The following is an 11,302-nucleotide window of genomic DNA, read 5'->3' on the forward strand; positions in this document are numbered from 1 at the left end:
CACAATCAATGTATGCCTTTAAGTGTGTCACCTTAAAGAGCTCTACTCTATCTCTGCCTTTGTGCAGTGGGAAGCAGTCAGACAGCTGTCTCAACAGGTTAGTCTACTGAAACCTAGCCATCTTTTCATATCATTGTCTTGTAAGACAAGTTACCCATTCACCTGAACATTGGAGTAGCCATTCTTTCTCTCTGTGCTACTTGAATTCACCATTTGTTTCACTAATAAGCCTGAATGGCCATGAATACTTTCCAGTCTTACTGGAAAACACTAACACAATTTTAGAATGTATTTGCCTTTTCAATAATCTCACTATGCTTTTGGTTTACTGACAGTTAATACATATCCTTATACTTTGTTTCCAATTAATTTCAGTTTTTCTTCAGTTAGTGCCCAAGTTTTCATATTTTATACTTGTCCACTTGTAAGGTGTTGCTACAGTTCTCAGTTATCTGGTTTTATTGTTTGATATCTTCCTCTAAACTGACTGTCTCCCAGCTGTGTTGCTTTATATGGGTGTTCCCATTTCCTGGGCCTCAGTTAAGGAACATGTTAAACCAAAGGCCCAGATATTAAACCAAATACCCAGGGCCTTTAAGGAACACAACCTTTAACATCCCTCTAGTTATGGCATGGCGCATAAAATACAATGATTTGGTTTTTTGTTTTGTTTTGTTTTTAAACTGACTTTTCTATGGCTTTATTTAGTAACAGTATTTGAGAAAGTAAGGGAATTGCAAATGAAATGCTAACTCCTTTTATGTTAATGGTAAAACTCTTAGTTTTAGTGGGGCTAGAACTTCATATGTTGATTCTAGGCTGAATTAAAATAAGTCCACATGTGGTACCAGCATATATTCACGCTGATGGAATGAGCTCTGACAAAGCTCTGTTTGTCTTAACACCACTAGAAAAAGAAAGTATCACAACTAAGACTGTTGGATAGGCGTATATTATTGTCTCTAGCCAAGAAAAAAGATGACATGTGGTGGCTGCTTGGATAACAACCACTTAGTTTTAACACAAATCTACATCTCTTATCACTTCATTTTCCTAATCAATGAACACTTGTTAACAGTACTCTGTTATAAGATGTCACAGTAAAAGAATTCTTACTTTTACACAAAGAAAATAGTTGTGAAATTTAGTGCCAGGGGCAGTCAGTGACATTTGAGATGAACAAATGGGTGAGTTTAAGAAATGCTTCCTATGTTTTCATATCTGATGACACAAAGTAATTTAAGCTAACAGAACAAAAAAGTACCCAGCTTCTCAGATTCTAGCAGGTAATTGCTGTGAGTACCTGAAGGGCGGCTTCTGTTCTGTGGGCAGTCTTGGTAAAGTTTTTATCTTTCATTTTGACTTCCCCACCTCTCCCTGAAGCATTTGAGAATATAGGTCACCAGAGGCAGACCAGTGGTGAAAAAGTCTTGCACTAAGGAAATAGCTTGGTGTGACCATTTCCATATAAATGCCATCGGGTTTTGTTTACTGTCTTCACTGCAATAGTGAATCTTGGGTATTACACTTCACTGATGTTTACCCTCTCTGCAGTTCTGAGGTTCACTTCCTGGCCGTTTCCCCTCCTGTCAAAAAGAAGTGTGATTTATATCTTCTTCTGAGAGTATTTTAGGGCTCTGAATAAATGCTGAGCTAACAAAGATAGAATGAAGTTGGGACTATATGTGATAAATTGAATAAACTACCAAAAAGGGACAACAAAATGTTTTTCAACAGTTAACTGAGGGAAAAAGAAATCAGAAAATGAATAAGGCTGCAGCAACTACATTAGTCTTTCTCCATTGTATGAAATGATACAGAATATAAATATTTAGACGTGTTTAAGTGCTGTGGGCTTTTGAATGTGCCATCCTTAACTACAAAGTCAGTGGCTTTAACTACAAAGTCACTTCACATAGAACTAAGATATTCAGTGAATGAAGGACCTGCCCTAAAAAGCGTTTTTTGAAAGAACTGCCTCTTGTCATATCCTTCATATCACTCAATGGGGTTTTTTTCCCTTTTAAGTAATGTCTTTGTGCTGCAGTATCTCCATGCCTCTCAGATATCCTTACTGTAAAATGGATTATTCCCAATTTATGTCCACAAAACAGATGCAGAGGGAGATTGAGCATGTTGCTAGCTTCTCTATGGAAAGTCTGTATAAAATACACTACTGGAATTCAGGTTTCTTATATCTTGATCCAAATTATTGGATCCGCTGCAGAAGTTTATCCTTTCCTAAAGCTTTTCTGCATTGTCCTACTCCTTTTCACTTTTTGGTAGGAGGTTGCGGAAGAGAATATAATATGGATTAGAATAGCATTCCATCTGAAAGAAAGAGCATGTGATAAGGTACTCCCAAAAAAGGTCTGTGTGCAATAGAGAAGAGTGAGTCAGATAGATAGGCTGTTTTTAACTTTATAGCTTCTGAAGCTCTATGTGCTCTGATTCAAGCTCAACTTTTCATTAACATTGTTTTTTGATGGGAGCTTTGGCAAAGAAAAATAAATAAGGAACTCTATCATGGTCAGGCATTTGCAGGACTGCGCTCTGTACTGTTAGCGCGACCAAGTTATTTCATTAATAGATGTGTACATCTCCTGAACTCTGGCTTCTACATTTGCATGATTTTATTATTAATTTATATTTCAGTAAAATTGATGAGCAGCACTGATTCCATAAACATAATTGGATTAGTTTCTAAGCAAAGTTACAGGACAGCACATTGCAAAATACAGAATGTCCTAAGTCAAGCTTCCTGTGCATGAGAATGGCCCTTTATGCTTGTCTACCTATTTGAAATTCTGCCACATCATTGTTTATACAATTAAGTATTCCTTGTAATTTTATATATAAAAAATGCATTTATACTGCTAGTGGGGGTCTGGCAGGTAGCTAGTTTTGCCCTCCTGTAAATGACTGAGACTATACACATAGCTGTACACAAATTGACTATGTGTAACGTAGTATGACATTGACAATAGGTACGTTGCACACACATATACAAATGACAATATATTTATGACTATTTGTATAACTTGGAGAATCATACTTGATTTTCATCAGATGAAAGGCTGGAGTAGTCTCGATTGATTTTTAGTTTCTGTAACTACTCCAAGAAGTGGTTAAAAAAAAGCAACAACAACAGGAAAATCCCTATTTTTCTAAATGGACTGACTACCTGGTATTTAAAAATGATTCCATCATTTTCATGGAAGTTTCAACCAAATTAATACTACTCTTTGATTCACACAAATATTCTGATTAAAACTTATCATGTTTGAAAATTGCAAGTGAACTAAAGTGACCTTTTGTAATAATAATGTGATACATTGGTGATAGATTTTCCTACCCAGGCCCGATGACTTGAAAAATCTTTTTATTTACTGTTTAATAGTTCTGGCTCAAGATACGATGTAACTGCTGATTCACTGAACACCCAATGTTTATGTAATCTATCATTTTGTCAGTGTTGCATATCATCTCTCTCAGTCCAGGAACTAATGTTGGCCATAAAGTTTTCCAACTCTGGTGGAACTGGCTTAATGTATTAGCAAAGCAGCTGCCTAAGCAGGAAAGAATTCTCTGTCTTTTAGAGAACTAGGGAAGTAAGGAGGAAAAAGAAAAAAAAAAAATTTAAAATAATAAAATCTTTGAAGAGAACTCATATGAGGATAAACATTATAGAAATAAGAGAGACAGGCAGTAAGTGCAGGAACTCGAAAGGAAGCTGTGTCACTGCTGGAAGCAGATCTGTATCCCTCCCAGAAGACTTTGTCTTGAAATGAAAGAAGAACTGGCATGTTAGCTGACGGACAGAATGAAGTAGGGAAATATGTACAATTTTATTTTTAATAGATCTCTGTAATTCTCATAGTGTTAATTAAAATCAGCAATATTCTGGAATTCAGCATGAAATCTGGTTATGCTTTTCTTATTGTGAAGCTCTGAAAAGGGAAACTGTTGGGCCATTTTTTCTACTCTCTGTTGCCATCAGCCCAGAGGTGAGAAAGTTCATCCTTAAACTGCAGCTTGTAGGAATTTTGCATTCTGAAAGTCCCTGTGGGACACAGGGTATGGCCAGTGCCTGCACTCTGCTCCATTCCTAGATTTTAAGGAAATGTACTCCTGCTGCAGTGGCTTGGGAATGTCTAACAAGAATGTGTCAGAGAGAACGACATTTGATCAATCATATTTTCAAATGTTTATTTAGAAGAGCAAAAGAGAATTTAAAATGCTAGGTCACACTTGGAAATCATAAGGTCAGGTCGCATGTGAACTTACACAGTGGCCTGTGCCTAGAAGAGAAGATGGTATCCTTCAGCCACAGCTACAGCCTACAAACACAGCTGTACTAACCTCTTGGGGAAATGCAGCTAATCTTAGGATAAGATAGTGAGATCATGGTCATGGTCAAGGGTCTTTTTTTCTTGTGAGGGACTGGACTTCCAGAGGAGATCCAGCTAATCAAGGGTTGGGCTACTTTCAGGAATTGCTGCGATGCCCTGTTCTGTGGCAGAGCACTACTGTTTTATCAGTGTAAAACTGAATAGATTATTTTCTGGACTGAGAAAAATCATTCTTTGTGCAGGGATGACAGAAGGCTTCTGGGAGCTTTAGGGAATTCATTGTAACAGTGTAGTTGTATCATGTAAACTAAGTGTATTGAGTGCTGCAGAAATCCACAATATAGATGCATGTTGGCATTCACATTACTTTATTTTTTGAATAAATGTCCAAGGCACACATAGCACTCAATGATAGCATTAGCATTCTTGAGTTAAAAATGAAAATAAATGCAAAGAAGAACTGCCCATTCTCCTGCTTTAAAATATGGAAGGAGTTACTCTGCACACAGGATTAAAATGAATCCAAGGTTACATTACTTTATTAAGGTAGTGTGATAACATGGTGGGTTGACCTTGGTTAGCTGCCAGATGTCCACCAAGCCACTCTATCACTCCCCTTCCTCAACAGGAGATATCACAAAAGGCTCATGGGTCAAGATAAGGACAGGGAGATCACTCAACAATTACTGTCACGGGCAAAACAGACTTGACTCGGGGAAATTAATTTAATTTATTACTAGTTAAACAGAGTAGGGTAGTGAGAAATAAGAACAAACCTAAAAATACCTTCCTTCCACCCCTCCCTTCTTCCCAGGCTCAACTTCAGTCCTGACTTCTCTGCATCCTCCTCCCAAGCGGTGCAGGGGGACAGGGAACTGGGGTTGCGGTCAGTTCATAATGCTTTGTCTCTGCCACTCCTTCTTCCTCACACTCTTCCCCTGCTCCAGCATGGGGTACCTCTGATGGGAGATAGTCCTTCACAAACTTCTCCAATGTGGGTCCTTCCCAGAGGCTGCAGTTCTTCATGAACTGCTCCAGCATGGGTCTTTTCCATGGGGTGCAGCCCTTCAGGAACAGACTGCTCCAGTGTGGGTCCCCCAGTGGGGTCGCAGGTCCTGCCAGAAAACTTGCTCCAATGTGGGCTGCTCTCCACAGGGCCACAGGGCTCTCCACGGGCTGCAGCTTCCTTCAGGGCACATCCAGCTGCTGCAGTGTGGGGTCTTCCACAGGCTGCAGGTGGATCTCTGCTCCACCGTGGTCCTCCATGGGCTGCAGGGGGACAGCCTGCCTCACCATGATCTTCACCACAGGCTGCAAGGGAATCTCTGCTCTGGTGCCTGGAGCACCTCCTCCCCTCCTTCTTCACTGACCTTGGTGTCTGCAGGGTTGTTCCTCTCACAGATTCTCACTCCTCTCTCCCAGCTGCTGCTGTTGTGCAGCATTTTTTACCTCTTCTTAAATATGCTATCACAGCGTGCTACCACCAGGCTTAGCTTTGGCCAGCGGCAGGTCCATCTTGGAGCCAGCTGGGACTGGCTCTGTCCAACACGGGGGCAGCTTCTGGCGTCTTCTCACAGAAGCCACCCCTGTACTCCCCCACTACCAAAACCTTGCCACTTAAACCCAATACAGATAACCCTAAAATGGGCTTTTGTGAATGTATACTACACTTTTATAAAACTTAGTTTGGAAGGTGTAAAAGACAAGCATCTTGAACAACAAACATCAGTTGAAGAATGAAATAAAGAAACTAACCTCTTTTCTCATCCCCACCCCTGGAAGGTGCGCTACCTGACAGACTGTGAACTGAAGGATGGAATGGAGGCCAGTGAGGATTAGGTTGGCAGAACATGCTTGCCCTGAGGTATCCTTGATTTCTTTTTGTGACTCATTTGTCTTTACTAAAACTGGATGATGGCACATTTTCAACAGGATGCATTCAGGACTAGGAATTAAATTCATAAATTTAGTCAAATTAAATTGCTAAATTAAATCTCTAAATCCCTCTCTATTTGAGGACAGGGGATCTTCAAAGTGTGACCAGAAATCGAGTGTTGTTAGGTTATTTGATAAAAAGCTCATCTCCCCACACTAAATGTAGCACAGAGCAAAAATGGCAAGCAGGGGAACCTCCGTCCTTATGGGGAACTCGGAGAAACAGATCCCCTGCCCCCGTGCCCCTCAGGACTGTCACAAAAGAGAACTGACACCCATTGTCCAGGTCTGAAACCCACCAGATGAGTCTGGAAAGGCTCTCCAGAGCAACTTCTGGACTAAGTGGGGGGCTACTGCCTAGGGGGTATAGGACACATTATGGGATGCAGAGGAATAGAATAGAATAGAATAGAACAGAATAGAATAGAATAGAATAGAATAGAATAGAATAGAATAGAATAGAATAGAATAGAATAGAATAGAATAGAATAGAATAGAATAGTTGGGAGGGACCTACAACAATCATCTAGTCCAACTGCCTGACCCTTACAGGGCTGACCAAAAGTTAAAGCATGTTATTAAGGGTATTGTCCAAATGCCTTCTCAACACTGACAGGCTTGGGGCATTGACCACTTCTCTAGGAAGCCTGTTCCAGGGTTTGACCACCCTCTCGGTAACGAAATGTTTCCTAATATCAAGTCTTAACCTCCCCTGACATTCAGGGAATCTTGGGGATGTTTAGGGGACAAACCAAAGGCAGAGAAAGGGAGGGATCATGGTGGCTTGGAAAGGAACAAGTGTGGGTAAATAGAGGGCTAAGAGGACAAAAGGGGTCACTCACGTTGTCGTGGTTTAACCCCAGCCAGCAACTAAGCATCACGCAGCTGCTCGCTCACTCCCCACCAGTGGGATGGGGGAGAGAATCAGAAGGGTAAAAGGGAGAAAACTCGTGGGTTGAGATAAGAACAGTTTAATAATTGAAGTAAAATAAATTAGAACAGTTAAATAGGCAAAGCAAAAACCGTGCACGCAAACAAAGCAAAACAAGGAATTCATTCACTGCTTCCCATCAGCGGGCAGGTGTTCAGCCATCCCCAGGAAAGCAGGGCTCCATCACGCGTAACGGGTACTCGGGAAGACAAACGCCATCACACCCAATGTCTCCCCTTCCTTCTTCTTCCCCCAGCTTATATACTGAGCATGACGTCATATGGTATGGCATAGCCCTTTGGCCAGTCTGGGTCAGCCCTCCCCCCGGCTGTGCCCCCTCCCAGCTTCTTGTGCCCCCGGCAGAGCAGGGGAAGCTGAAAAGTCCTTGACCAGTGTGAGCGCCACTTAGCACCTATTTAGAGACAGCTTAGCACTACCTAGCAAGAACCAAAGCATCAGTGCATCATCGACATTGTTCTCATCCCAAACCCAGAACACAGCCCCATACCGGCTACCAAGACGAAAATTAACTCTATCCCAGCTGAAACCAGGACACACGTGTAAACAAGTTGCTGGTCAGCATGTTTGTCTGGCCATGCCCTGCATGTGGTCATCACCTGCTGTCCTGCCTTCTTCTTAAATTCCATTTCTAACTGTTTTCCTGGATGAGGGAACTCTCTGTTCTGGGTGGTGGATGTGATGGTATGGAGGACTAAGTGTCAGCCACTGGAGTCATACCATGGATTATAAGGCCTACATATCAGCAGTGTCATCAACTGGAGAGACTGGACTGAGCAAAAACAAGTGCTAACAACTGCAGTGCGGATCAGGGGTCATATGTGCTTGTGGTGTGAGCAACTGGACTAAGCGAGAGTACAAATATCAAGTCAAACTAGGTGGAAAGGAGGTTAAGAGGCTTGGGAACAAGGTGTGTGTCTGGGGTGAGGCAATTGAAGAAGCTGGCTTCCAAAGGGACCAGGAGGTCTATGCCAACTGATGGAGAGGCTGTAAGATCAACTGAGAGACTGCATGTGTGTATGTTTCTGTGCGGGAGGCAACCGGGCAGAACAAGGATCCAGGCTGGATGGGCTGCATGTCTAAGCTATGGGGTGGCATGTGCCCAGTTACTGGAGGGATCCACAGTGTGCATGTTTAGGTGCTGCTGTGTGCAAGGAAATCTGTACCAGCAGCTGGAGTGGGACTGTGGGGTCTGGGGACTAGCGTGCCCAGGTGTCAGCAACCGGGGAGACTTGGGATCCACGACCAGTTACTGGATGGACTGTGTGTCTAAGCCTAGCTACTGAGAGATCCATAGTGCATGTGCTTGTGAGTGAGGAGGTCTGTATCAGCAACTGGAGTGGGATTGCAGGTCTTAGGGGCTCATATGTCCAGGCTACGGCAGTGGGGGAGATCGGGAATCAGGGATAGACTGAGTATCTAAGCTCAGCTACCAGAGGAATCCACATTATATATATGTATATATTTCCTACTAACGGACCTTCATCCTGATCAGCCAAAGGGGAAAAAGATGAGGCCATTGGTGCTATTTGTGTTTATGTGAGTGCTGAGTGTTTCTGTCTGTACTGATCTGTGTAGCTGTCCATGTGTGTATTTATATACATGCATGTGTTGCAGAAACGTGTTTGTCTGTATGTGCCTACAGGGAATACGTGTTTAGTCTCACTACTGATTGGAGGTGGAGGCATGGAGCTGCAGCAGCCTTGCCTCTATCAGACCAGAGGATCTGACAAACTCTAACAAGTTTGGAACCATGCTCTGCCCTCCCTGAGACAGAAACAGGAACATCCACCAGAAAAGAAACACGATCAAAGGGATCCTGTATCTTCACGTCACCAGGCAGAAGGCAGTAACTTGAAAGGAGTGAATGGAGGCAAGTCTACACTTGGGGCAGCAGGCAAAGCCCCTCCTTGCCTACCTCGCCTCCCCAGGTGCCTCTATACAACAGGTATGATGGTCTGGATTTGGAAGGTCAGTCAACTGATGATGTGGCTGGTGTGACATCTGCTGGAAAAGTAGCACATCGAGCTGTAGGCAACCCCGGAGACTCCTGGAGTGCACTGAGGATAACTTCTTAGGCTGGGTAATAGACAGCCCTACCAGAGGGGATGCATATATATTGCATGTAGCAAGAGGACAAGGGGTAATGGTTTTAAACTAAAAGAGGGTAGATTCAGACTAGATATAACGCAGAAATTTTTTATGATGAGGGTAGTGAAACACTGGGACGGGTTGCTCAGAGAAACATTCAGGGTCAGGTTGGACAGGGCTGTGAGCAACCTGATCTAGTTGAAGATGTCCCTGCTCATTGCAGGGTGGTTGGACTAGATGACCTTTAAAGGTCCCTTCCTACCCAAACTATTCTATGATTCTATCATTCTATCATTCTATGATTCTATCATTCTATGAAGTTTCTTTCTCTTTTTTTTTTTTTTAATGAAATACAAATTGAGAAATTTGTCTGAATTCTATCACAGAATCAAATTTGGATAATTCTGGCTCTGCACGTTTTTTTAAGATTGATGGCATGGTTTGTGACAGAAAATTCTATTAGAGAAACAGAAAATTATATTCTGAACTGTGTGGGATGGGGGAAATAATTGAAGATAATGTGGGACCAGCCCCATATTAAACATTAGAATAGTCTCCACTGGGCTATTTACCATACCTTGTTTCATGTTAATCTATATTGCATTAATTTTTGCCTTCAAAACTAGGCTCTGATTTAAAGCTGTATGTGTCTTAATCTGTTTCTCAGCTACATGGTAGGGACTCTTCTTGAGCCTTAAGCCAGCTCAGGCTTTATAAAGGGGAGGTTTCCTGTGTCCACATGGTGAAGGAGAAAACTTGGAAAAAAAATACATGATTTTGGTTTGTGCTCTCATGAGAGATCACAAGCGCATTTGCCATACTCTACCACAAAACCTTCACTGGTAGGTGCCACCAAACTCAACCCTAATATGAAGGGGCCTTAAAGCATTTATGACATTCTGAGACATTTCAATAATTGCCTCAAGATACTGAAATAAGAGTTTATAAACTAGTTTTTTAATAGTTTATAAACTATTATTGTGCATCTTAAGGTACATATAGGTATATGACTATTTTTAAAAGTTAGCTATGTATCTGTCCTGCATTTGAAAAATTGAGACTCCACTGCACGTTAACTGGACCTTTTCTCTTTTCTCCCTCACCTCTGCAGGTAGATTGTTTAACTTGATTCCAGCCCAGCAGCTATCAAGCTATGATCCACCAAGCTCTTTGGGGTCATTGGAGTCGGGTCATAAACTCATGAATGAGGATGCACAACAGTTCCTTAGATTTCTGCTGACTCCTGAACTGTCTTTGTGCTCCAAGACTTTTGATGGGGTTTCTCCAGATCAGGTTAGTGGCTGCGTCTCTCCACTGTGCCAACCCTAGGCCTGCTCCTAGGCAAGCGGCAAGCTGAGGGAACGTGAGGTTTTTGGAACGCCTACTGCACTGCACAGCCGAGTCTTTTACATGATTTTTTGTCTACTTTATGTCAACAACCACAGCTTAAAGCACAGGCGAGCAACAATCTGGACCCAAACCTGCCACAGCCCAGCAGGACACAGAGGGCTGCGGCGCCCCTTTATCTCTGCTTCTCCCTCGGGAAGTGGGAACAGGATGCTCGAGATGGCGGAAGCTGCCGGACCTGGCCTCGACCTCGGCGCCACCCGGGGCCGGGGGCGCTGGCCCGCCCCGCGTCCCCCCAGGTCCTGGCGAGGGGAAGCGGTCAGGGGGCCACCACCGCCCGGCCTCCCCTGCCCCTGCCGCTGCCGCTGCCGCTGCTGCTGCCCACCTGCTGCCGAGCCCCGGGCAGCGAGCAGGGAGCAGCGGGCAGAGGCGCTGCCCGCCGCAACCAGCCATTTAAGGCAGCAAAGGCAGCAGCTGCCCCCGCGCTAATCCATTACCTCAGGCTCCGCGGGGGGCGGGAGCGGCCGCCCGCCGGACGGCCCTCCCGGCCTATGGGGGCGAGCGGCGGAGGGGCGGGCAGGCGGTGCCGGGCGCTCGCCAATGCCCGGGCAGCGGGGGCGGTGCCTGC

This window comes from Platalea leucorodia (assembly GCF_965183815.1).
Source record: "Platalea leucorodia genome assembly, chromosome: 1".
In the NCBI taxonomy this organism is placed as follows: domain Eukaryota; kingdom Metazoa; phylum Chordata; class Aves; order Pelecaniformes; family Threskiornithidae; genus Platalea; species Platalea leucorodia.